We start from the raw sequence: 27,193 nt of genomic DNA, 5'->3' as shown, positions 1-27,193 counted from the left end.
CCGAAGGATTTCTGTGGGTAGCCGATGAAAATACACCTTTCACTTCGGGGTTCGAGCTTATCATGAGTCTCACGCCTCACGAAAGCCTCGCAACCCCAAATCTTGATGTGATCTAAATTGGTAACCTTCCCAGTCCACATCTCATGAGGTGTTTTGGTAACCTTCTTTGTAGGTACTAGATTATGGATATGAGCGACAGTCTCTAAGGCATACCCCCAAAAAGAGATTGGTAGCGAAGCTCGACTCATCATAGAGCGAACCATGTCTAACAAGGTTCGATTACGCCTCTTAGCTACACCATTTAACTGTGGTGTCCTGGGAGTAGTCAATTGTGAGACAATCCCATACTCCTTAAGATAGTCAAGGAACTCGGTACTAAGATACTCACCACCTCGATCGGATCGAAGCATCTTAATGTTCATGCCCAATTGATTTTCTACTTCCTGTTTGAATTCCTTAAACCTTTCAAAGCTTTCCGACTTATGTTTGATTAAGTAGACATACCCATATCTACTAAAATCATCAATAAAAGTCACATAATACCAATTAGCATCCCTTGTGGCGGTTTTGAATGGTCCACATACATCAGTATGTATTAGGTCCAACAAACCCTCACCCCTTTCACAAGTTCCAGTGAAGGGTGATTTTGTCATCTTTCCAAGTAGACAAGATTCACAACTATCATCCGATTTAAGGTCAAATGACTCTAAGACTCCACTCTTTTGGAGTTGGCCTATGCGTTTCTTATTTACATGTCCAAGACGACAATGCCACAATGATGCTTTATCTAGGCTAGTAGAAGAATCAATATAAAACACAATATTTCCTAAGTTGTCTACAATCGACACAGTTTCATACACACCATCACGGTAATGCTTTAAAATAAAACACATTATTAAAGAAAGCATTAATACCACCACATTCATTATCAAACGAAAAGGTAAAACCTTGTTTGTACAAAGCATGAAAAGAAATAATATTCCTCGCCATTTCAGACGAGTACACACATTTATTCAAATCTAATTTCAACCATTATTAAGCAACAAAGTATAAACTCCAATCTTGGAAACAGGTGAAGCCTTCCTATTCCCCATGATCAAGTTTATCTTCCCGTGCTCCACATCCTCACTTCTTCTTAGGCCCTGCAAATCAGAACATATGTGAATTCGACATCCTGTATCAAGCACCCAAGAGTTAGAATATGATGAGTAATTAGACAATATAGTGTAAATACCTATGTGGGTGGGTTTCACTTTCCCATCCTTTAGATCTTGCAAGTACTTAGGGCAGTTTCGCTTCCAGTGCCCCTTGTCCAGGCAATAGTAGCAATCAGCATCCTTGGGAATGGCAGAAGGAGTGACATGACCACTCTTGGTCTTCGATGAGGAGCCTTCAAGAGACTTTCCCTTGGTACCCTTCGAAGGGTGCTTCCTCTTCTTCCCTTTGCCTTGCCCGATAGCCAAAACAAGGGTAGATGTTGGAGTAGGAGTAGTAGAGGTAACAACCACCTTGCCCTTAAGACCAGATTCATCGGTCTTCAAGTGTCCTTGAAGCTTGCTGAGGGTAACTTCCTCCTTGTTCATATGATATGTCATACAAAAATGGTCATAACAAGAAGGTAAGGAGTGCAAAATGATGTCAATTGCCAACTCCTCAGGGAAGTTCACATTCAGCTTCAGCAAACGGTCCACATACCTTTTTATCTTTTGCATGTGGGCCGTGACGGATTCACCGTCCTTCATGCGGGTAGTTATTATGGAGGAGATTATTTCATACCGCTCCCGACGAGCACTCTGATGGTACCTTTCCATCAGGTCTTAGTGCATCTCAAAAGGGTAGAAGTCTTCATATGACTTTTGGAGCTCGGCTGTCATTGTGGCCAACATGATGCATGCCACCTTAGTAGCATCTCTCTCATGTGTCCTGAATTCAGCGATCTCCTCAGGAGTAGCAGTAGACTCATCAAGCTCTTTTAACTCCTTATCGAGGACATATTCTTTGTCCTCATAACGAGTAACCATCCTGATGTTCCTAATCCAATCCATGAAGTTGGAACCATCAAAGATGACCCTCCCACAAAGATTCATGAGAGAGAAAGAACCAGTTGGGTTAGAGCCCGAAGCATTAGTGTTGGAAGACATCTGAAAGAAGAAAGCAAGTTTAGATTAGATATATAGAATCCTTAATAAGACACCCAAATGTAATATTAAGGCTAGGATCCAATCACAATATACTATTCTTAGAAGAGGGATGCCGTAATCTAAGTAATAATATACTTGAAAGGTACGTGAATGACGATTCACCAATTTCCACCATGAAAACAAAATGAATTATTAGGTTTTAATTGGATTTGAAATTCCTAGATTCTTTTGAGATTCATTGAACTTTTCAATGGCATGTTTCAATCTCGATTGTGCCCTTCAAGTTTTGTGACTAGGATGCCGAGGATCACAAAACAAGGTGTGAATAACCATGCTAATTCATTTAGTACCCTTAATATTATCACCTAATCAATGTGCCGGTTAACCACACACGCTCCATTGATCTATGACAAACATTAAGTTACCCTTCGTGATCCTTACTAGTCCAAGTTAGTGTGCCGGTTAACCACACACGCTCCACTAACGACTTGTAAGGTACAAAGTGTGAATTCCATGGACTAGCACCATGTTCACATTTTTCCTAAAGTAACTAAGATTGGGAATTAAAAAGAGTTTAGTTACTTTATAATAATCATTATACTTTTAATGAGGATTTAAAGTCATTGTCCTACCCGTTCGGCTAACGACCCTCCACCGATCAAGCAAGCGGTGGGTGAGAGTGGACACCCATTAAGTCGCCATTTTATAGGCAACAACCTTATACCCACCTTATAGACCGGCTTCGTGAATGAGGTCTACTAATGGTAAACCGACTTGTTCTTATACATATATATAATAATTAACCATTAATGTTATAAATAGTATAAGAGTTGAATTTTAACTATTAAAACTCTAAGGGTTGGAATTAAAGTTCATTAAAGTGTGTGAAACTTTACAAATTCCAAAACTTGAGGGCAAGTTTTGTAACTATGCAAAACTTTTCATTTCATGACTTATGAATTAAAGGTTCATAAAAATGAAGACTCTTCATTTTCATGTAACTTATGTGTTTTAAGTGTGTGTTAAAGAGAAGTGACCTTTGGATATCCATAACTTGAGGACAAATTATGGACTCCATTAAAACACATAAATGATCAAGAATTAATTCTAAACAATTCAGCAAATAATTCCTATCATCTTCTAAATTCACAAGAACATGAACATGATCATCAAAATTTCAAGAATTATATGAACACATAAAATCATGGAATTTTGATATATGCTATTGTAAATGGATTAGAACAACCACTACACCAACTAAAACAAGTTTTAAAACACCAAAACAGTTTAGGGTAATGTTTCTAGTCCATTTCCAGCCGCAAAAGTCAAAATTCTGCATTCTGATCATTCTACTCGCCGAGTGCACGAACCTACTCGGCGAGTAGGATGAATTTTGCCTTGTACTCGGCGAGTCCCCCCACGGACTCGGCGAGTCCATCAGCCAGACAGCAACAATTTCAACCTTTTTTCACTATTTTGCATCAAGTATCAAACAAGCAAGCCTAGGCTCTGATACCACTGTTGGGTTTTGAGCAATCTAACACTTCCTAAGTGTGCATGCAACCCTAATAAACCTTGGATCTATGTTTGTCTAATACATGCAAAATAATAATTTTTCCAAGGTTCATAACCTATCTAACATGGCATGGGGAACTTTTAAACATAAAAGAGTTAGATGAGATTACATACCTTTTGATGAGATTGATTCTTTGGAGTTTGAGGGCCAAGCACCAATAATGTGAATGCCTCAAATGGAATCACAAACCACCACAAACACTTGGAAAACTTTGAGAGAGTATACACACTCTTGTATTTTCGGCCACACACAAGCACACACACTAGTTCACTAGTGGCTATTTCATGCAACATAAGCATGCTTATATAGTGTGCATGGTTAGGGTGAAACCCTAATAACCCATGACCTTTCCTTTTCCAAGGATCCATAGGTTAAAAGCTCCATGGATCATCCATGGACTTCCATATAAGCCTAGCCCATTAACAAATGAGTATTAGCCCACACCATATAAAACCAATAGCCCACAATCTAATTAGTCTTCCTTTTAATCTCTAAATTAATTCATAATTAATTTAAGACTAAGACTAATTAAATAACATGACTTCATATTAATATATTATAACTTATAATATATTAATAAACATATGTGTATAACTCTCATAAAATTATCCATAAATAGTTTGGGTGAAGTGCAACCCAAATGGACCATGCCGGGTCGGGTCAAGTATATACCAAATAAGTTATGGACTTAGACACCTTATCCAATGAGAAATTCTTTTGGAAAAGATGGAATAAAGACCCTAAAGAATAAGTGGTTAACGGTTGAGTCCATGACATATTTTTCCTTTATGGAACCCATGGTTTGAGATCTTGATCTCTTGAGTGGTCTTAATGGATAAAATGGGAACCTTTATCCATCTAGACCATTGTATGGGCTAAATCTGAGCTTTGAAGCTCTTAGGATCGAAGGAAACAACTTAATCCATTAAAATGTTTGGAACCCAGTTTTGACGGCATGTCATTCAATTGCTATGACATGGCGACTTGTATGGATCGATTATTTTGTCTTTATTCTGCCACGATATGGCCAAAGGATGGCCATAACATGGAGATCGGCTAAGGTCACATGGACTTTTCTGCTTTAGATTCTGTTTGGGTTTAAAGCCATGGTCCAAGACGTGGATGTCGGCTGATACTGACTTTGACATTGACCTTTGACTTTTGACTTGTTGACTTTTAGTCAATTTCCTGGTTTTAGAAAGGAAACCAAATGGTTTTCTCTTATGTGGTTATATAGGTGGCGCTTAGCATCTGTGCCGTGAGTTTGAGAGCTTGTTGTGAAATCCTCTAATTTTTAAAACCAACTAAAAATTTTCTTTACGCTTTTTAAAATCAATTACTTTTATTTTTGGAAAATCTCAGTACAGAAGATCATTTTGATTACAAATGTTTGTTCTCAAAATGCTAAAACCCTATGGATATCATAATCAATACAGATACATAAGTTACAATGTAAAGACATGATGGCCCTGAATGTAATTACAGGTTGTCTCTTAATCACTTAGTGTCCTAATCAAGTTCATGTAGATTAAGCATTGATACTTGTGATACATATAAACTGAGTGGGTCAGTTTGAGGGACCTGGTGAGATATATAAGGATTTCAATCCCACGACATTGATATGATAATATCCCTTAATTATCAAATCCACACATCCAAATGTTACCCTACTAAATCTATATAAGCTTTATTCCTACACATCTATTCCTACCAATCCTAATTGATCCTAGTCAAGATTACCAGTGAGAGTCATAAAGGATTATGGGTCATCATAGTATTTGATGAATACAGTTTTCCAATTCATCTATGTGTATGAGTAATGAGCTCACACTAGCAATGTAATCCACTTGTTCTTGTAGAATGATCAAGTGTTGTCACTTACTCTGCAGGGTGACCAGACATACCACTAACAGTTGCATGATCGGGACCAACCATTTATGGCCATCGGGTATGGAGCTACCATACATCAACACCTAATAGAGTCATGGATTAGAACATTACTCTCCGTTACTAGGTTACGCACACTCTCGTAATGAGACTACCTAATATCAAACTTAATTGTGCTAGGTATCTTCCATGAGTACAAGTTTATCCCTAGACTGGATTACAGTGCATGTAACCAACTTTAATACCAACTCTATTATTGGGTGACACTAACCTATTTCTAGTGTATTTATATTCTGCAGAGCATTATGCATTATTATTCTTTTATCTTTTCAGCAATGTTACTTTTAATACTATTATATGATGTTATCTATTTAATCCTAACATAAAATAGAACCATATTTGGTTCGCGCATAGCACAATATGTACATATATTAACGTATAATCAGGCAATAAGCATAAATTCATGTACGACTTCCAGCAAATATTTAATACTTTAATTCTACTTGTATTAAATCATGTTAATGAAAGGAACTATGCACTCACCTGACTTAGGTGGGTGACGGATGATCTGGGCAGAGTTTCGACTAACACCTTAGATATTCCTTGTCGTGAACTAAGTAAAGTTAATAAAAAGTTTTAGTCTATTGATCTTGGAGAATAATAATAGTCTAGATTCTACATCAAGATCTATCAAGTAAGGATCATCCAGGCAGGACAGTTGGGAGGCAGGATCATTATAATAACTTTTCTGAAATCCCACAACCAAGCCAACGTGATCATTCTAGACACCACTCCTGTAAGTAGATCAATCAATACAATGACTTGGAATTACTGATAAATCTTATTTATAGGTTCATAATAATGACTTATAACCATAAATATAAGTTACACTGAAAGTAGAAGAGTGTGGCTTAACTTACATAGGTTTTAGCGAAAACCAGGAAAACACCCAGACATAATTCCAAAACTGAAAGCTTCTATTTGTCGGATCCCTAGAGTTCTCGAGACTTTATTAAAATGTTCTTAGAAGTTGGGAAAACCTGAATTCAAGGTGGGGAAGGGTTAGAGATATTTTTGGTATGATTTTTGAGGAAATTAGAAGGAAATTCAGAAGCTATGTACTCTTGCCTTTGCTTGCTCCTACCAGCTTGTGCCACGTGTCGTATGTGGATCTGTCGATACCTCCTTCTTGTAGAAGCTGCCACGTTCCACCATTTCATGGTGCCACGTGTCTCCATCCATGGGCAACGTCGCCTTGAATCGGAAGAGAGGGGCGTCCGACACTGCCACATGTTGCCCCTGGAGAGTGCCATGTCATCGATGCGCGCAGCGCAGTTCGTCTGCACGTGAATTTCCATATTTTCTGAATGCCATAACTTATTTATAAGAGCTCCGTTTTTAACATTATTTATATCCTTGGAAATCTATTGATGAGATCTACAACTTTTATTAAGAGTCTGTTGGCTAATTTTGACTTTATTTTTAAAACTATATTTATAACGAGCGTAGACTGTTACAGTCTGTTAAAAATTCATAACTCTCTCAGATGATATTCATTCTCGACTATCTCTATATCGACAGAACCATGTGGATAAGATCTTAAACTCTTGTTGAGATTTCTATTCCTAACAATCAACCAATCTCTACTTTGTTTCTGAGCCATGTATTGCTAAGCTGAAACTTCAAAATATCATAACTTCCTATCATGAAGTCATATTTTGATGTTCGATATATGCATGCTCTTCTGTTAAACGACTACTATGACTTTCATTTAAATCACTTAGGTTAAAAAGTAATCTACCAAAAATTCACTTTTTACGATAGATAGAATGGTGCCGGTTTAATCGCAAAACATCGAAGAAGCATAACTTCTTCATACGGAGTTGGATTTTAGCATTCTTTATTTGTATAAAATCTATGTCGCACAGACTATAACTTCGTTAATATTATTTACTATAACTAACCTTCTATTAAAAAGTCAATTTTTATAGTTTATTCTATTTAATTGACTAGCCCGAGTCTGTGAGCATTATACTTGTTTACTGTTGAGATGCATTGCGAGGTGAGTCCTCTCACTGTACTGTATGATGCTAGATTGTATGTGTGACTCTTGCATGTGTATGTATGTTTTATGTTGATTGGGCACGATTATATGGGTTGGGCTTGATGATATGGGTTGGGCCCGATTATGTGGGTGGGGCCTGAAGCATGTATATTGGGTTGGACACGTTCTTGTTTGGTATGTAATATTTCGGGGGAACATACTAAGCTTCGTGCTTACAGTTTGTGTTTAAATGTTTCAGGTACTTCCAAATCAAAATAAATAGCTTGACATGATCGCATTGCACACCCTAGAGTTTTATTCTGCACTATATTTCGATTTATCATTGATTTTTGAGGATACATTATCATATTCGGATTATCTTTTATTTATAATGAATGGATGTTGGTTTTTGGTTACTTTAAAAATGAAAATTTTTCCTTGAATTTTTGGGATGTTATAATTAATTTACTCAAACCTCCACAATCGGTCATACTCATGAAAGTAAGTAGTGATTTAAGAGTGTCAGGAGTATTAGTGTATTGTACATAGTGATTGGACATATCATATAGATTGTGTTAATGCTCATGAGTACTTAGTAGAGATTTAAGTATTGAATAACCCACTCTTAACGATTACTTCATGGATGTAGTCACGAGTAATTCTAACACAATAATATCTTATATTCTTCAAACCAAGATACATGTGGGATTTTTCTCTATGATTCTGTTATGCATTGGTTTACTCCAACGCAATCTATAACTAGTAGTTATAAAGGGTTTGTCCATGTGTGACATGATGAAGTAGAAAAAAACTATGTATTCAATATATGTTTATTCCTTCTACCTTAACAGGATATGTGTTATTTATGGTCCCCTCAATGATTTGGTGTTGAGATCTAAAGTGCTTGGCCGAGCCCTGACTGGAATTGATATGTTTAATTTAGTAATCAAATGCAGATATAAACAAATCTATAGTTTTGAGGAGCTTGTTGATTTGGTAACAAAAATATACCTTGTTGTGCTAGTGATCGGGAAAAGGTCACTATAAATAATACGATAAACAAGCTCCTAAGTATAATCATAAAAAGTATGAGGAACTTGGTATTTGTTCATATAGGTGTACATGTGTTTAGGCTAAGACATATATGTGATTGAGTCAATAAACAAACAGTGGTTATCATGCATCATGTGAGTGACTTCCATAGTCTTAGAAATGTTGTCGGCTTTAAAATATGATTTGTTTCCTAGGGGTTTGCAATGGGGACCAATCACGGGGCAATTTGGATGATTTGTTCTCCAATATGGATAATCGTAGCCCAATCTGGGGTGGTCCCTATAGACATGATACTAGAACAAGTGTTGCTTATACGACTGAGCCCAATTTGGATTGGTCCTTATGGTAATTTTATTAGAAAAGGGTCGCTTCTAGGATTGATCCCAATTTGGGTTGTCCTTAGGCACAATAGATTCATAATATTGATGAGGCTTGCAATGTCTCGAGAGGTCTTACATTGAGTAAGGCCATGCATAACATGCTTTGCATTTTTTCTATAAATGCATGTTAATATATAGTTCTATCAAATGATCTTGATAATGATTTTATGTCTAAACCGTTGTAGCTCACAAGAAAATCTTGTTTTGCGTATTTTGTTTGAAATGCCATGTATTCTAGGTTTTCATACACATATCGGAGAGCTGTGTTGAGACATATAGCAGAGAGCCAATGGATAGAAACTGGGCATAACTTTCGTCATGTAGGCAACCTTACAGCATTACTATGGTTTATTTGTACCAGTTGTAATACTTAAAATAATGTTTTTACAAATGATTCATAAATAAATGAGAAAAATTTTGGACCATATTTTATAAACAGGACCTATCGACGAAATATGTTTTATAAACCATAGTATCTTATTTTATAAAAGATTGGGTGTTACATCAATCATCTTATATTTAACTTCATTCATAATGAAGTCATAATCCAATTATACTTCATAGTTACCTATATATGTTTTGAAGTCAGCATCTTGTATAGCTCTTTACATATGAATATTCTTCAAAACTGACTATCTCATATACATTCTCCTGTTCTTTACAAGTACTTTTAAAATGTCCTTATATGCATCCAATGAGTTTCTCATGTATCTTATTGGTATCATATAGTATGTTATCTTATAATATGTTCACAGCAGAATCATATACCTGATTATGTGCATAATATGGCATAAATGATGGATATATTTGTCAAAGAAAATAGAATATAAATTATTTTATCTAGCTTAAACTAATGTACTAGGTCTTTTTAAGGAACGCTCAAAATGGTGCTATGTGGCATTTCCAAGATTCCTCCAAAGGAATATTGTATCTTGATCTCTTTCAAGATATTATTAGCATATGTATAAAGATTTAAAATTTTAACATTCATCTTTACCTGTCTACATAGATTTACTGTCCATTAATGTATATTGTTGTTCATGATGGGTTTTGAGCATTTTAACACTCCTAAGTGTACATGCAACCCTAAATACCTTGGATCTATTTTTTCTCTTTTATACCTGCAAATATGAACTTTCCAAGGTATTCATCCTAACTAGCATAATAGCATTGATTCATATCAATATATCAAGTTAGAATTACATACCTCTTTGATGTAGAATGTATTCATGAAGCTTGAGTGCCTAGTGCCCCAAGTGTGACACCTCAAATTGTTCACAGAACACCAAATACACTTGGAATAGATTAGTTTGATTCAAATCATGCTTAAGTCAAAAGTGGTTGCTTATAGAACTTATTGTTTACAAAACATTGATATTTACTTTATAATTCTTTTAAGAGATCTAGTTCTTAAAACTATAATCAAATCATTTCAAAATATCAAGGTGATCGTTATAAAAAATGATTAAGTAAACAATCAATCATCTAATCAAATAAGCGAGACATATATTTAGACAGGCAAAATTCAAACATACACTGTTATAGAAAATATTGTTTTACAATACATGTATTTTATATTCTAAGCATAAATAATAAATCCATGAGTGAAATTACAACTTGCTTGTGCTCAGCTGCTTACTCTTCTTGAATGTATTTGTAGACATTTTCAAATAGTATATTAAAATCAAGTATCAAGTACTTGAGTGTTAAATGAAACATATAAGTTTTATCTAATAGATACATGAATTACTAGTCTACCAATTCTTCTCAAATAAGAGGCATTGTTCATCTTCAGTATTATGTTTCTGTATAATATAAACAATATACATCATTATGTGCCTTTATGGATTTCTTGGGCTTATAATTATCCTTTTGTTGAACTTTAGGCTTCTTAGAGCACACAAGGGTGACGCTTTTCAGCCTTGCATTCTTCCTGTGTTTGAACTGGCTCAAACCAATTAGCATTGTATTTAAGAAAATTTTGCTTCACATGAAGAAACATATGACATGATTTTAAGTTTTCCAATTGCTTCTGAAGGTCAGGAATAATTGTTCCTAGTATGATGTCAGAAACATTTTCAACATCACAATGATGTTTCCACCTTGCATCATGTCAGGCTACTACTCAAAGTAGGTTGTTTAGGAATAGGGCCCTCAAGAATGTATAACTTTTTATCTCTCTTGTGATTATCCCTCAAGGTATGTAGCTACTCCTAGAAATTATATTTGTTGAATGCTATTAACGCATGGTAATGAGATTGGATTATTTTTATCTAGAAAATTTAATAGAATTCATTTAGTATTTTTAATATTTAAATCTTCAATAATTAATATCCTTTAAGTTTAAAAATTTTAATTATCAATATCTAGGATCCAAGTTGCAAAACAAATAAATTATTAAGTATCATTTATCCACTTCATTGAGTTCAACAAGGTATATATCGATTATCATATATATTCTAATATATAATTCCTAGCATTATGGGATCGATAATAAATTACGTTAATAGACATGTTTGATCCCATCTGTGCCTCAAATCTCTATTGCTTCAATAGCCTTTATCACAAAGATTTTTGAACAAATCCTCCAGTTTGAGTAACTTGTGTAATCGGCCTATAACTTCGTTATAGAAATCGTGAATACACATCGACCATAAAAAGATAACACTAGAGGTTAGGTAACGTTTCTCCCACTAGCTTATACAAGTGACGTTCAACTACTTTCATTGTGGAGAACATAGATTTGCATTTCATAATGGTCTTTTAATGTTTTTCTAATTTTAGTTTAAAAAACATATAATATCATGGTTATTACATGCATCCAATAAGTCATTGAATACTTTTATTAAAATAATATTTTAGCAATGTTCTTTTATAAAATCCAATTTTATACAGTCGACAAGATCAAATTATAAATTTAATATCTAGTATTAATTTTTGTTGTTAGATCTCTAACATTTTAATAAAACTTCATTTTATAATATAAGGTTTGTTGTTTGATAAGTATCAAAAATATCAATTTTTAACTTATAAAACTTTAATCTTTGAAATTTGTTGTTAGCTAATTTTAAACGATAAAGTTCATTTTATCTTTAAAACTTTTTTACCATGTTATGTTAAAGACAAATTTCGTTAAAACAAACTCCTAGTGATCATTTTATGTTTAAAAATATTATTTATCATTTTAAAATCTAATTTTATTAGAATGATTTTCAATCATTCAAAAAACTGTATAAATTGGAATGATTGTATAAGTCTGAAGAGCTCTTTGTACATCACAATAAAATTTTATAGAAAAAATAAATCTATAATAATAATAATAATAATAATAATAATAATAATAAATTACAAAGAAAAACAACCAAAATAAAAAACAAATCAAAACCATTTTGATATGAATGATATTATCTTTAATGAGGGATCTATGAGAAGTTTGGAGATACAATTAATAATTAAAGTATATATATTAGCATCCTAAGTTATATTTGTAAATGATTACATATCTAGTATGAAATTCAAATATTTTTTATTTAGGAAAATCTCCTGTACATAAACATTAAGGAGCAATAATCGGTTTTTTCTTAAACTGAATGTTGTTAATAATCTATAATTATACTGTAGAATTCTAAATGTAATATAATGTTAAACAATGTTTACTTTTTTTATATTATATATATACAATAAATTGTGGGGGACTCTTAAGAACAGTTAACTTTTGGCATTTCAGATTTTTGTCACAATAGTTTGTGACACTGATACATTTGGTCCTTGCTTTGGAATGTTTTTGTTGTTTTTTTTGCCCTATTTGAAACGTGTATTAGTCTTATTTTCATCGTTTATCCAATCTGGTCCTTGAAGTTGTACATGTCTTCTACCCTTGCCACTTTGCTGCTTGTCATCTATACACACATACAACACCGCTTTTTTCATTGATTTCTCTTTCATCCACCGTCTGGAAGTCAAATTCATTCTCCGTCTTCAACTTTTCAATCTACACAAATATCGACGAGCACAATGGCAAAGAAAGTAGACGAATGCCCAAATCGGCTCTCTCTCACCGTTATTCCGTTTTTCCACCACCATTATCTTGCTTCACTGCTTCTCGATGGATGCTTTGCATCTTCTATGTTGTGCTTCTCATTCATCGGTGATCTACTACATCGTATCTACACCCACCACCGATGTAATCCCCCACCACCTCTCCACCAAAGCTCCACCTTGCTGGAGGTAAGATTCCTAATGGATTCTACTTTTCAATTTTTCCATATTCTACCACATCGTCGAAGAGGCTATACTTAGTTGGTTTTTTTGTAAATTGTTCAGGAACATACGACACCTCCCATTGGTTCTCTTGTGCTTTGATTCGATGATGTTGAAGTTCAGGTATGGCGATTTCTTTTTTCCTCGCTTCTCCATGATGTTTATTACCAACAACTTCATTCACATAGTTGTCAGTCCTAATATTTTTGTATTTGATGATTTCTTAATTTTAATTTTTAGATTAAGTGATTATTATGGTACGAATGGTTAAGGATGAGAAATTGAAATCCAATCAAAGAGGGTGTTCGCCTTTCCTTCAAGAACATAAAACATACATTTGTTCTCATGCGCTTTCACTAGATGATGTTGAATTTCAGGTATGTCGATTTCTTTCTTCCTTTCTTCTCCATGATTTTCATAACCAACTACTTGATTCACGTAGTTGTGAGCTCTAATAATTTCTTATTTGATGATTTATTAATTTTAATTTTTCAGATTAATTGATTTTTAGTGGTACGATGATTGACTGTGAGAAATTGAAATCCAATCAAAGAGGATGGTCACCTATAATTATAATTTATTATTTTTTGTTGAAGGTGCAACAGAGGTGAGAAAGTTATGGTTTCATGTCATGTGTTCCTTGAATGTTTCATCAAATGTGATGTTTTCATATCTCCCTTACTCTTTTTTACTTCCAATAGTCCAAAGGTAAATGAAATTTTCCATTTTCTAAGTCTGTTTGCTTTTCACAGCAAATTTGCAAAATTGTTTATCTCAAAATATTTCACAGTTTAGATCTTACAAGGATTTACGGAATGATTCACTTCTCACTTCAATCACATGGTTAGTCTTTTCTTCATATTTTTTGTTATTTCATTCGATTTATGTTTTGATGTTGTTAACTAGTTATGTGTGTAATGATGGATCATGGGTAAAGAAGATTCTTTAAGTTATGGCTAAAAGTTTGATTTAGATAATACATGTTGCATTTTCTCATGGGCATGACGTGTGATTCATGTGATGTATTTGCATCTTTATCAATTTCAATTTGTTAAGTAGGAAAGTCAGTATATTTAAAGCATACATAAGAATTTCATATACTTTATAGTATGATGTGTAAAATAGAAGTATAATGAATATATAGTAAATGGCCCTTTGTACCAAAAAAAAGGTAACACTTTCTAATTTAGAAGCATATGCAGGTATTTTATATAATTAAAAGTATAATTCCTAAACTAAAAGTACTTTGCCTTAAATTAACTATTATGTGTGTATAGTAAATGGCCCTATGTCCTAAAAAAGCATCCACTTTATAATCTAGAAGCATATAAAAGAAGTCCATCTAATTTAAAGTATAATGCCTAAAATGGAAGTATGATTCCTAAACCAGCCTTTCGTTTTCTTTTCATTGATTTTTTAGTCGACCCTACTGACATATGAAACATCTTTTTTTTCATTAGATTGATCCCTGCCATGTTCTTTTTTTTTTGGTTTTTCTTTTTTTTTTCTCTCCATCTCAATAATCTCTTTTAGTAGAGCTTGACTTTGTTTCTTCCAAATAAGTTTATTTTTCTTTCTTAATATCTAAAAATGATGAACTAATTTCAATAGATTTATCGATAGCTCTGATAAATTCACTTTTGGGCTTAATAAAATGATCTCAATGTAGATGGTCAATTTGAAACTGTAGCGTCCCAAAATTTTCTAAGAAAAAATTTTCATTTTTAAACCAACAGAAAAAACATTCATTCATTTCAAAAACCCATCAAAACGTGATAATGTATGAAATAGTTATCATAGTACAAATACAGTAATAAAATATGGAATGCTGGTGGATGCAGTGTGATCATGCTGAGCCCTTCCCTTTCAAAACGGAAGTAGCTAAAATCATAAACATAAAATTGTAAGCACAAAGCTTAGTGAGTTCCCCCAAAATACCCCATACTATACACACATAACAATACAACCTAAACTAAGTCTACTTCACCCTCTTTGGTCTCTTTTAACAGGAACATGGTCTATTTCACCCCTTGTGGTCTCTTACAACCGGTACTGGTCTATTTTACCCCCTTCAATCTCTTTCAACCGGTATTGGGTCTATTTCACCCCTATAACTGAGCGGACAATCATATCGGCAAGAGTCACAATGACAAAAAGCACATACAAGCATAACACTAAGTGTCACACAAACAAATATCATCCTACAAACATAATCTAGTGGATCGGCATTGGTAACTTTGACCCACGAGTACAGTGAAGAAACTCACCTAACAAACGATGATCAATTTTTACTGCTCCTATTACTGCAAATACAGATGCTATAACCCACCTATTCAACCATACAAATTACAACCTTAGCTTCCCATACAAAACTAGGGGTTTTACCAAAACTCATTGCAAATAAAAAAGTCAAAATCAATGGTCAAAGTTAACCCTCCATGTCATTGCCATCCTCAACCACGTCGTGGCCTTCAAACGACAAGACATTCATGTTTTCCTCAGTCACCACGTCATGGCAACCTAGGCCACGCCGTGCGCACCGGGTTCAAAATGTCTTAATGGAATAATTCGAATCCTCCAATACTAAAGGTTACAAGGTCTAGATATGATCATTTTTAATCTCCAAATAGATAAAGTTTCCACCTTTATCCCTTGAGACCCCACCCAGAGGTGTAGATCTAAAGTCTTTGATCCAAAGCGGCTAAAATGGCAAGGACTCAACCATTAAGCACTTAATCCCGATAGTCCTTAGTTCAACTTTTTCAGAATGCTTCTAAGACTGCTACTGTGCGCAAAAATCTAAACTTTATGGACGTCCATGACCCATTCATGTCCATCTTCAAAGTAGGTCAAAAGGGAAGAAAGTTACCCAAAATCGATGCATGGTTCCCCTCTTATTACAAAAGTCCAGATCTATGAGATATGACATTCAAGGGATAGAGAAAAACCATAAAATTGCAAATTTATCTCTTAATATTACTCAAGATACTCCAAAAGGACCAGTCGTGCTGCAAAACCTAGATCTATGAAGATGAGCACAAAAAGGTTGAAGCGTGAATACTTACAATGAGTCTAGAAGATGCACACCAATGGAGGAAAGGATATCTTGATGAACCAACAACTAATTCTTCTTCTTCTTTCTTCAAAACCACCATAAGTTCACTAAAATGAGCAAAAGAGCATGAAGGGGGATTAGGGTTAGGGTTTCTGGGTTTGAGAGTGATTGAGTCTTAAGATGGGGAACCATATCCTCCCTACGTTCCTTTAAATCCCATAAATTAGGGTTATCATGACACAGGGTCTCCATGTCATTGCTAATAGACGCCACATCGTTGGGAACATTAGTGATCCACGAATCTTCCAGCATTGTCATGTTGTGGGATGCCTTCACCACAATGTGGTCACTTCCAAAATTCAAATATAGATTAGAATTAAATACCTCCAAGAATCTGGATGTTACAACTCTCCCTCACTTGAATCAGATTTCGTCCTTGAAGTCCATTGCAGCAACCAACTATCGGTAACGCTCCCTCATCTCATAGCAGCTTCACCAGTCTCACAACCTTGTTCCGGAAGGCCTTTGTCTTTTTATCTAGAATCACGATCGATCTCTCTTTATAGTTCAGGTGCTTGTCCACCTGAGATGTGAAAAGTGTTGTGGATCTAACTGAGCTCTTCAGGAAACTCCAACCGATATACAACCCTGCCCACTCGGGTAATAACCCTGAAAGGACTGATATATTTGGGTCCCAGCTCGCCTCACTTCCTGAACCAGATGACACATTTCCAAGGTGACACCTTAAGGGTACCATTTCTTCTGTCGACACTGCGTAGTTTGCAATCTCCCATGCACCTAGATCAACTCAGTAGTACAGAGCACTACCTCCGTGCTAACCATGACTCGCTGAACGACCTCGCCCAAACAAATCAGTGTCCGACACTTCCTCCCATAGAGCATCTCAAAAGGAGGTTGATCAATACTAGCGTGACAGTTGTTGTTGTAAGAAAACTCTGCCAATGGGAGATACATATCATAACTACTACCAAAATCTAGCACACGGGACCAAAGCATATCCTCCAAAGTTTGGATAGTCTGCTCACTCTATCCATTGTTCAGTGGATCAAAAATAGTGCTAAAGTGAATACGAGTACCCAACTTCTCATGAAATCTCTTCCAAAATCTGGAAGTGAAGCGTACATCTTGATCTGAGACCACTGATACCCATACCCCATGACGTGTCACAACCTCTCAGATATAAATGCCTACCAACTTCTCTATAGATATGTTCTCCTGAATGGGAGTAAAATGTGCACTCTTGGTCAATTGATCCACAATGACCCAAATCGAATCCACTATGTGCATTGTCTGTGGGAACTACGTGACGAAGTCCATTGTGATATCTTCCATTTCCAAACGGGAATACCCAAAGGCTCCATTTTTAAAGAGGTCAATGATTCTTGGCCTTGACCTTTCTACAAGTCAAGCACCTCTCTACGTACCAAGTCACGTCCCATATCATGCAGGGCCATGAATAATCGAGTCGGAGGTTGTAACGTCGACAGATTCGGGCTAGTCAATTTAGAGATAATAAGCGTTTAAAATGACTTTTTTGTTTAAGATTATTTAGAATAAATAGTCTTAACCAAAGTATGGTATATGTCACAAGGATTTCGTATATATAAAGAATGTTGAAATCCGACTTATAACAAAGAAGTTATGACCCATCGAAGTTTCGCGATTAAACCAGCACGACTCTGCGTATTGTTAAAAGTAACTTTTTGATAAACTATTTTTTAGCCTTAGATATCTAAAAAAAAGTCGTAGTATACGTTAAACCGAGAGTGTGCATATAGAAAACGTCTAAATCCGATTTCGTTTGAGGAAGTTATGATTTTTCTAAGATTTAGCGTACCAGTGCACAGCCCGGAAATCAAATTTTAGATCGATCGATTATTAGCCAACACGACCTAAATGAGAATCGAAGATCTCGTTAATAGTAGCTCAATGATATAAAGATAGTCGAAAACAATTGTCGGATGAAAAAGTTATGAATTTTTAACGGACTTTAAATGTCTAAGCCTGTTAAAATATAAATTTAAAAATAAAATCAAAACTATCTGATGGAGTCTAAACAAAAGTTGTAGATCACTTTGCTACCTACGTGTGGATATAAAGAACGTCAAAAATGGAGCTCATATCCAAAAGTTACGGATTTTAGAAGATATATAGTTTTGGATTAAAACCTTAGAGTGACACGTGACACAATCTCAACCTCACCTTCTTCCCCACGTCTTTGCACGATATCGTGACATGTGGCATGAGTACTCCCAACGTAGCTCTATGTATGCCCAACGTACCCTTATATACGCCCAACATACAGGGTTGTTGGCAGCCTACAAATAAGTGGCGTTTTTCACTCTTTTTCTCACATCTTCTCATCCATTTTTCTCTCAACCACCACCAACACCTGTAAACCTTTCCCTAGCACCTCCTAGGTGTTAGAAGCGAGTATCTAAGCGTCAGAAGGCCCCAATTAGAAGAGCTTTCAGCTCAGAAGTTCTGCTCGCGAAGAGCCTGGTTTCTTGCTAAACCCCCTTGTAAGTGAGTTATGCTTACCATACTTTAAGTATAACTTATGTTGAAGTTCATTATCGTTGTTATGAACCTATAAACAAGATTTATCAGTGATTCCAAGTCTCTATACTGATTGATCTACTTACACGGATGATGTATAGGGTGTGATTTTGTGAGGTGTTTAAAGGTATTAAATATTTGTTGAACATGATTTTAATACATGTAGTAATAAAGGTATTAAATATATGTTGAAACTTTATATGTGAGCTATATGCATGTTATTTGGAAATATGTGTTATATGTATATTTGATTATATACGCTATGCGAACCAGACATTGTTCAATATGTGTTAAGACGTATTTACATTATGATAATAAATATACAAGTATTATAAATGAGAGGATAAATGTATGTTAATACTTAATACTCTATATAAAATATTACACTAAATTAAGATAGTGTTGTCGAAACAGAGTTAGTATTGAAAGTTGATTATAAGCATTGTAGGCTTGCTTAGTGATGAGATAAGACTTAAAAGAGATGCTTAGTTCAATTAAGTTTGGATATTGGATAGTATCTTATTAAGGGTACGTGAGAGATCGGAATAGAGAGTAGAAACTCTGTTCGATGATATTGATGATCGATGGAGTATGTCCTACGTACAAAAGTACTTTCTATATACCATGTCTTTTTAAAAGCTCTATGTCTTAGGTGCTACTTGTGTCGGAGAATTATTATCTTCTGGGGTATGGTTCCTACTCATACCAGGGTAATATAATGTGCCAAAAGTACTATCATGTATAAAGTCCTTTTTTTGAGACTATTGTGTGTCAGGGTACCAGAGCGTACAGGAGTACTTTAGTATTTCCCCATACTTTTTCTTTTGATGAGTTTTGTGTGCCAGCGTTTCCTTTCACGAAGTAATTGAGTGAAACTTCGTAGACTGCCTAAGAGAGTGTGTCAGTAATAGACCACTACTACGTATATTTCATGTTGTATTGCCGGATAGAGTGTGTTTGGGAGTAAAATACCTTACGGTGTCAGACAACTACTAGGCACAGTTATCTAGATAACCACCCCTGACTTAATTGTCTTGTTGTTTTTACGAAAGGAGTTCATGGTCAAACTTGTTCCATTCCCCATAGTTGATGTATTTATTGATCCTCGTTTGATGCCAGGGAATTTCTGAAGCAACATCGTCAATTTGCTGTTCATATTAATCCTTTAGGCTAGATCTTGTAGGATTGTTGTATAGGATCTATACGTAGGAATCGACAGGATGGGATAAATTGTTTTAGATATATGATATACTTGTGGCAATAATAATAGTTGTATTTGCAGGTTTGGGATGTACATTATTATCACATTGTGGGATAGAAATCCCTATGTACTCAACAGGTATCCAAACCTGACCCACTCAGTTTATTGTATCATAGGTGGCAGTATGAAAGATACATTCTGCTGAGAGATGCAAGGAGTATTAGGACACTAGTTTAATTACTATAAGGCTTGTAATATTTCCTTATGCTTATGTTTTTGTATTGACGATTACATCCCAATGTTTTAATATAAATAAAAAAACATTTCTTCGGAAATTCTTTGATACCATTATGATGTTTTCTGGGAACAAATTATGCAATACTAGTTTTAAAAAGGATACTCTGATTTTTAAAATAAGCATAAAAAAATCGGTCTTTTCTGGCCGGGAAAACGGAGATGTCACAGTTGGTATCAGAGCATTAGTGTAAGTGAACTAGGAATTTTAGGAAATTTCTAGAATTGAACTTAGAATGCTAAGCGATGATCGTGAGAAGTATGTCTATTATATTTTAGGAAGTATGTCTGAATAGACACGAGCACTGAATTATTTTAGGAAGACGCCTATATTTATCTTATGTGCTAAATTATATATGCTTTATGATGCTATCATTTGATCGAATCTATGGCCAATTGCCGACCGAATCTGGAAATTTTATGCGCTCATGTTTTTAAACGTTTAATTACGGTATCAGAACTAGCATGTAGCTTTTCAGAGTGATAAGGAGATTAATACGTCTGTCGTAAATAAAGATTCCCTATCTTAATTCTCGTCACTGCACCTCGAATGTTTGATTCGGTGTATAAATCGACATGGTGAGAACTCGAAGCGATTTGAAAACGGTAATCAACAGCCTGAACCACGAGTGATTGAGCGTGCACAAGAGGTAGCAACTACACTCGAGCCAACCACGATGGTAGGAGTACAAGCAATCATAAAAATGATGTTGGACCGTCAGATGGAAGAAACAAGGCATCAACTTCAACATAATAGGGATGAACCAACAGTACCCATTGTACATGTTACACCCCCAAACCGGAACGGTGGAAATGTTTGGGGGCGGAGGACGTCATGCATCATAGTAATCAAAGTAACAAACAACCATTGAATTAATATTAAAGTGTTTACAAAGTATGATTCACAAAAGATTGACTCCAAAAGTAAATAACAAAGCAAGACATGAAGCTACTATACTCCATCTTTTGAATCCCAGTGCGCGTACCTGTCTACTAGAGTCCTGAGAATAGAACTTATTTTGAAAGAGTAGACCACCATTTAAGCTGGTAAGTTCATAAGGATTTTTTATTATAAAAAGTTATACTCTGAGTTCTTTTAGAAAAGTTCGCCTGTTCCTCCAGAAAATCCAATATTTTCTGATGCGACAAAAGATAAGTAAAAATGACTCTACAATTCCTTCTATGAGTACTAAATGGATACCAGTTGTATACAATTTAGAGTAAACAGACAGCTGATTTTGTGAATCTGCCTTAAGCCCACAACCAAAAAAGGAACAGGAAATGAGGCGGAAGTCACACATCCCATTGTTTGTTAGATATTCATTGTATATAACCTTGGTGTATTCATTTGGTACTTACGGAGTTAACTGTAATAGTTCTTTTATATTTGATGAAAATATTCCTCAAGAAAATCATATATATTCTTTAGTAAAAACAGTAACCATAATAGTTCCTTCTATAATCACTAGGTTTATACTAGTTATATATAATCTAATATCGAACAGACAGTTAGATATGTGAATCTGCCCTAAACCCACAACCAAACAAGGAACCGGGAATGGGGCGGAAGTCACACATTCCATTGCCTATCGGATATTAATTATATATAACTTTGATGTATAAACTACTGTATTATAGAATTAACCACTTAAGGTCCTTTATGTTATACTAGTTTAATAAGAAGTATTAAACCCTTTATAAATGAGTTTTTAGTTTCATTAACTCTATCGTGAAACATTGTTTTTGGTAAAAATGCTATTGTTTTTAGAAAGTTCAATCGAAAACTGTTTACCTTAAAAGAATGATGTTTACCATAGAAAATCCTATATTTTCGATAAAAACCGACTGGATTTCCATGTTGTTCTAAGTTTGAAAAGCACAAGTATACTCCCTATACTTACTACAATGATGTCTAGTTTTGTTGATATGTTAAACTGAATAAAGACTTGGTTGTTCTGGATACCTGATACGACGATACTACCCTTCTATGATTACCTAATACATAAGAGTTGCATATAACTGAGATTGAATAGATAGTTTAATGGGTGAATCTGCCCTAAGCCTACAACCAAACAAGGAACAGGAAATGAGGCGGAAGTCACACATTCCACTGTCTATCAGACTTTAGTTTTATCTAGTCCTAAAGTATACATTGGTTAATCACATAGTTAGTATCCTTTGAGATTTGTTCATGAAAAGTATATTACTACGTAAATATATCGTTTTCATCTATTGTGAGTTTTACGACCATACAAATTGGACCGGTTGACCACGACGTATTGTAGACGTCGAAAAGAATATGGCATTTGTCACCCACAGACCTATCAATCCAGCTGTAACTAACAGCGAGGTGCGGAATTGTCAATCCCATATAGATCTATACCCAAACTCACGCTCTCCTTCCAGGAGACTCTGGTCATAAGGGTAGACTTCCACTAGTACTTATGTGAGTACTGGAAGACGTGTCTCACAAGCTAGATTAAAAACTTTATAAGTAATAATGCGGAAAACCCTTTTTATAATTAACAGATAAGTTTATAGAAATATTCTTTTGTTCCGTAAGCTAAACTTATGAAAGTTTATAAGCTCATTACTATGTTCTAATCAAAGTTTCATGTTCTAAATACAGCTTATTGGTACAATGACATAATAAGAAATTTTATAATTTATAACACAACATTTCTTGTATTATACTTGTATTCTCCTCCCTAAAACATTTATAAATTTGGAAAAAGACATGGGGGTATGAACACACCTTATGTGGGTGATTCAATTGAAGATTCGAGTAAGGATGATAAGTTCCACGAATGACGTCTCGAGGCACAAACGAGTCCTAAATGACATATAATGATACATATAGGCATGTAATTAGTGAATCTAACTACAAAGGTGATTGGGAGACAAGCTAGAATGTAAGAATAACTCACCAAGAGAGTGCTAGAAGCAAGTTACTAGGCTGAAAGCGTGTTCACGGCTGGGCTTGAGGTCTTCACGGCTCAATGGGGTGTTCATGGCCCATATTGATGAATGGTTCACGGCCCAAATGAAGAACACTTAAAAATCTTGGTGTTTTGGCAAGTGTTTGAAGATCCAAGTAAGATTCAAAGGATTAGCAAGGAAAGAAATGTGTTTAAGAGTAAAAGATGGTGTTCTTGAGGATGATAGTTGAGAGAGAATGGGTTGTTTGCGGCCAAGAGAATAAGAAGTGAAGATAAAATGCATCAAACATACACACACACACACACACACACACATATATATATATATATATATATATATATATATATAGCGAAGTGATTGCGGCCAAGGAGTTCACAGCCGTGAACCGAGGGTTCACGGTCTGAAGCTGTTCACGGCCTCGTTCACAGTCCGAGGTCTTGGCTCCTTTCACAGTTGCGAAGCTATGGTGGTTAATGCGATGGTTCTCAGTTCCTATGGTTTTTCCCTTCCTACTATAACACACTTAGTTACTAGGCTTCTACACTTTTAAACCAATAATCCATCTAATTCAAGATAAGGGAAGGAAAAAGTTTGACCAATGTTGACTTAATCGAGAATAAAGTTTTTGGGGTTGTGACATCATCGTCCCGTTAGATGGAATTTGTCCCGAAATTAGCTTTCTTAGCAGTACTCTTGGGGTTGTGCTATTCTGAATGGCAGGATACCCTCTCGTAGACCTAGGCGACTCTGCCCTAAAGTTTATTAGAGGATTCGTACCTGGTCCATCTATCATCACCTCGTGTATACAAGTCGTATATAATTATAATTAGTAAGACAGTCAGATGTGCGACTCTGTCCCAGGTCCACAACCAAACAAGCAATAGGAGATAGGGCGGAAACACACATACTAAATCGACATAATCATAATTATATGCCACCCTTACGTATAGACTTAATAGTGATAGGTGGGTTGTATTCGTCCTTAGCCTCTATGTTTGAACTTGATCTGTTGGACGAGTGGTAGTTAGGAAGGTTTGTTGAGTATATTTCAGAAGGGTTTCGGAGGTCAATGTACTCCTCGCATGAGTACTTCGGGGTCAAGAACATGAGGGAGATGATTTTGAGGTCTGGGTCGGGCTGTTGTAACGAATGACGAGGGTTTCGTTAATCGGTTGGTTAAGGAAATGGAATTTCGAAACACATAAACTTGGTATGGTGAGAGCCACACCAATCCACGTCGATTGACGACGATAGACTCTTTATATCAATAAATGTTAGGCCGATTTGAAAGAAACGTTTGTTATATGATGGTGTATCCCTAGTGTGGTCGACAAGGCATCTACTTCTAAATAATAGGGTTGAACCTATAGTACCCATTATACATGTTACACCCCCAAACCGGAACGGTGGAAACGTTCGAGGGCGGAGGACGTCATGCATCATAGTAATCAAAGTAACAAACAACCATTGAATTAATATTAAAGTGTTTACAAAGTATGATTCACAAAAGATTGACTCCAAAAGTAAATAACAAAGCAAGACATGAAGCTACTATACTCCATCTTTTGAATCCCAGTGCGCATACCTGTCTACTAGAGTCCTGAGAATAGAACTTATTTTGAAAGAGTAGACCACCATTTAAGCTGGTAAGTTCATAAGGATTTTTTATTATAAAAAGTTATACTCTGAGTTCTTTTAGAAAAGTTCGCCTGTTCCTCCAGAAAATCCAATATTTTCTGATGCGACAAAAGATAAGTAAAAATGACTCTACAATTCCTTCTATGAGTACTAAATGGATACCAGTTGTATACAATTTAGAGTAAACAGACAGCTGATTTTGTGAATCTGCCTTAAGCCCACAACCAAAAAAGGAACAGGAAATGAGGCGGAAGTCACACATCCCATTGTTTGTTAGATATTCATTGTATATAACCTTGGTGTATTCATTTGGTACTTACGGAGTTAACTGTAATAGTTCTTTTATATTTGATGAAAATATTCCTCAATAAAATCATATATTTCCTTTAGTAAAAACGGTAACCATAATAGTTCCTTCTATAATCACTAGGTTTATACTAGTTATATATAATCTAATATCGAACGGACAGTTAGATATGTGAATCTGCCCTAAACCCACAACCAAACAAGGAACCGGGAATGGGGCGGAAATCACAAATCCCATGCGTATCGGATATTAATTATATATAACTCTGATGTATAAACTAATGTATTATATAATTAACCACTTAAGGTCCTTTATGTTATACTAGTTTAATAAGAAGTATTAAACCCTTTATAAATGAGTTTCTAGTTTCACTAACTCTATCGTGAAACATTGTTTTTGGTAAAAATGCTATTGTTTTTACAAAGTTCAATCGAAAACTGTTTACCTTAAAAGAATGATGTTTACCATAGAAAATCCTATATTTTCGATAAAAACCGACTGGATTTCCATGTTGTTCTAAGTTTGAAAAGCACAAGTATACTCCCTATACTTACTACAATGATGTCTAGTTTTGTTGATATGTTAAACTGAATAAAGACTTGGTTGTTCCGGATACCTGATACGACGATACTACCCTTCTATGATTACCTAATACATAAGAGTTGCATATAACCGAGATCGAATAGACAGTTGAATGGGTGAATCTGCCCTAAGCCCACAACCAAACAAGGAACAGTTAATGAGGCGGAAGTCACACATTCCACTGTCTATCAGACTTTAGTTTTATCTAGTCCTAAAGTATACATTGGGTAATCACATAGTTAGTATCCTTTGAGATTTGTTTATGAAAAGTATATTACTACGTAAATATATCGTTGTTATCTATTGTGAGTTTTACAACTATACAAATTGGACCGGTTGACCACGACGTATTGTAGACGTCGAAAAGAATATGGCATTTGTCACCCACAGACCTATCGGTCCGGCTGTAACTAACTGCGAGGTGCGGAATTGTGAATCCCGTATAGATCTATACACAAACTCATGCTCTCCCTCCACGAGACTCTGGTCATAAGGGTAGACTTCCACTAGTACTTATGTGAGTACTCGAAGACGTGTCTCACAAGCTAGATTAATGACTTTACAAGTAATAATGCGGAAAACCCTTTTTATAATTAACAGATAAGTTTATAGAAAGAGTCTTTTGTTCCTTAAGCTAAACTTATGAAAGTTTATAAGCTCATTACTATGTTCTAGTCAAAGTTTCAAGTTCTAAATACAGCTTATTGGTACAATGACATAATAAGAAATTTTATAATTTATAACAAAACATCTCTTGTGATATACTTGTATTCTCCTCCCTAAAACATTTAGAAATTTGGAAAAAGACATGGAGGTATGAACACACCTTGTGTGGGTGATTCAATTGAAGATTCGAGTAAGGATAATAAGTTCCACGAATGACGTCTCGAGGCACAAACGAGTCCTAAATGACATATAATGATACATATAGGCATGTAATTAGTGAATCTAACTACAAAGGTGATTGGGAAACAAGCTAGAATCTAAGAATAACTCAACAAAAAAGCGCTAGAAGCAAGTTACTAGGCTGAAAGGGTGTTCACGGCTCAATGGGGTGTTCATGGCCCAATTTGATGAATGGTTCACGGCCCAAACTTTAATTGTTCACGACCCAAATGAAGAACACTTGAAAATCTTGGTGTTTTGTCAAGTGTTTTAAGATCCAAGTAAGATTCAAAGGATTAGCAAGGAAAGAAATGTGCTTAAGAGTGAAAGATGGTGTTCTTGAGGATGATAGTTGAGAGAGAATGGGTTG

This window comes from Lactuca sativa, chromosome 4 (assembly GCF_002870075.4).
Source record: "Lactuca sativa cultivar Salinas chromosome 4, Lsat_Salinas_v11, whole genome shotgun sequence".
Taxonomy (NCBI): domain Eukaryota; kingdom Viridiplantae; phylum Streptophyta; class Magnoliopsida; order Asterales; family Asteraceae; genus Lactuca; species Lactuca sativa.
This window is presented reverse-complemented; position numbering follows the sequence as displayed.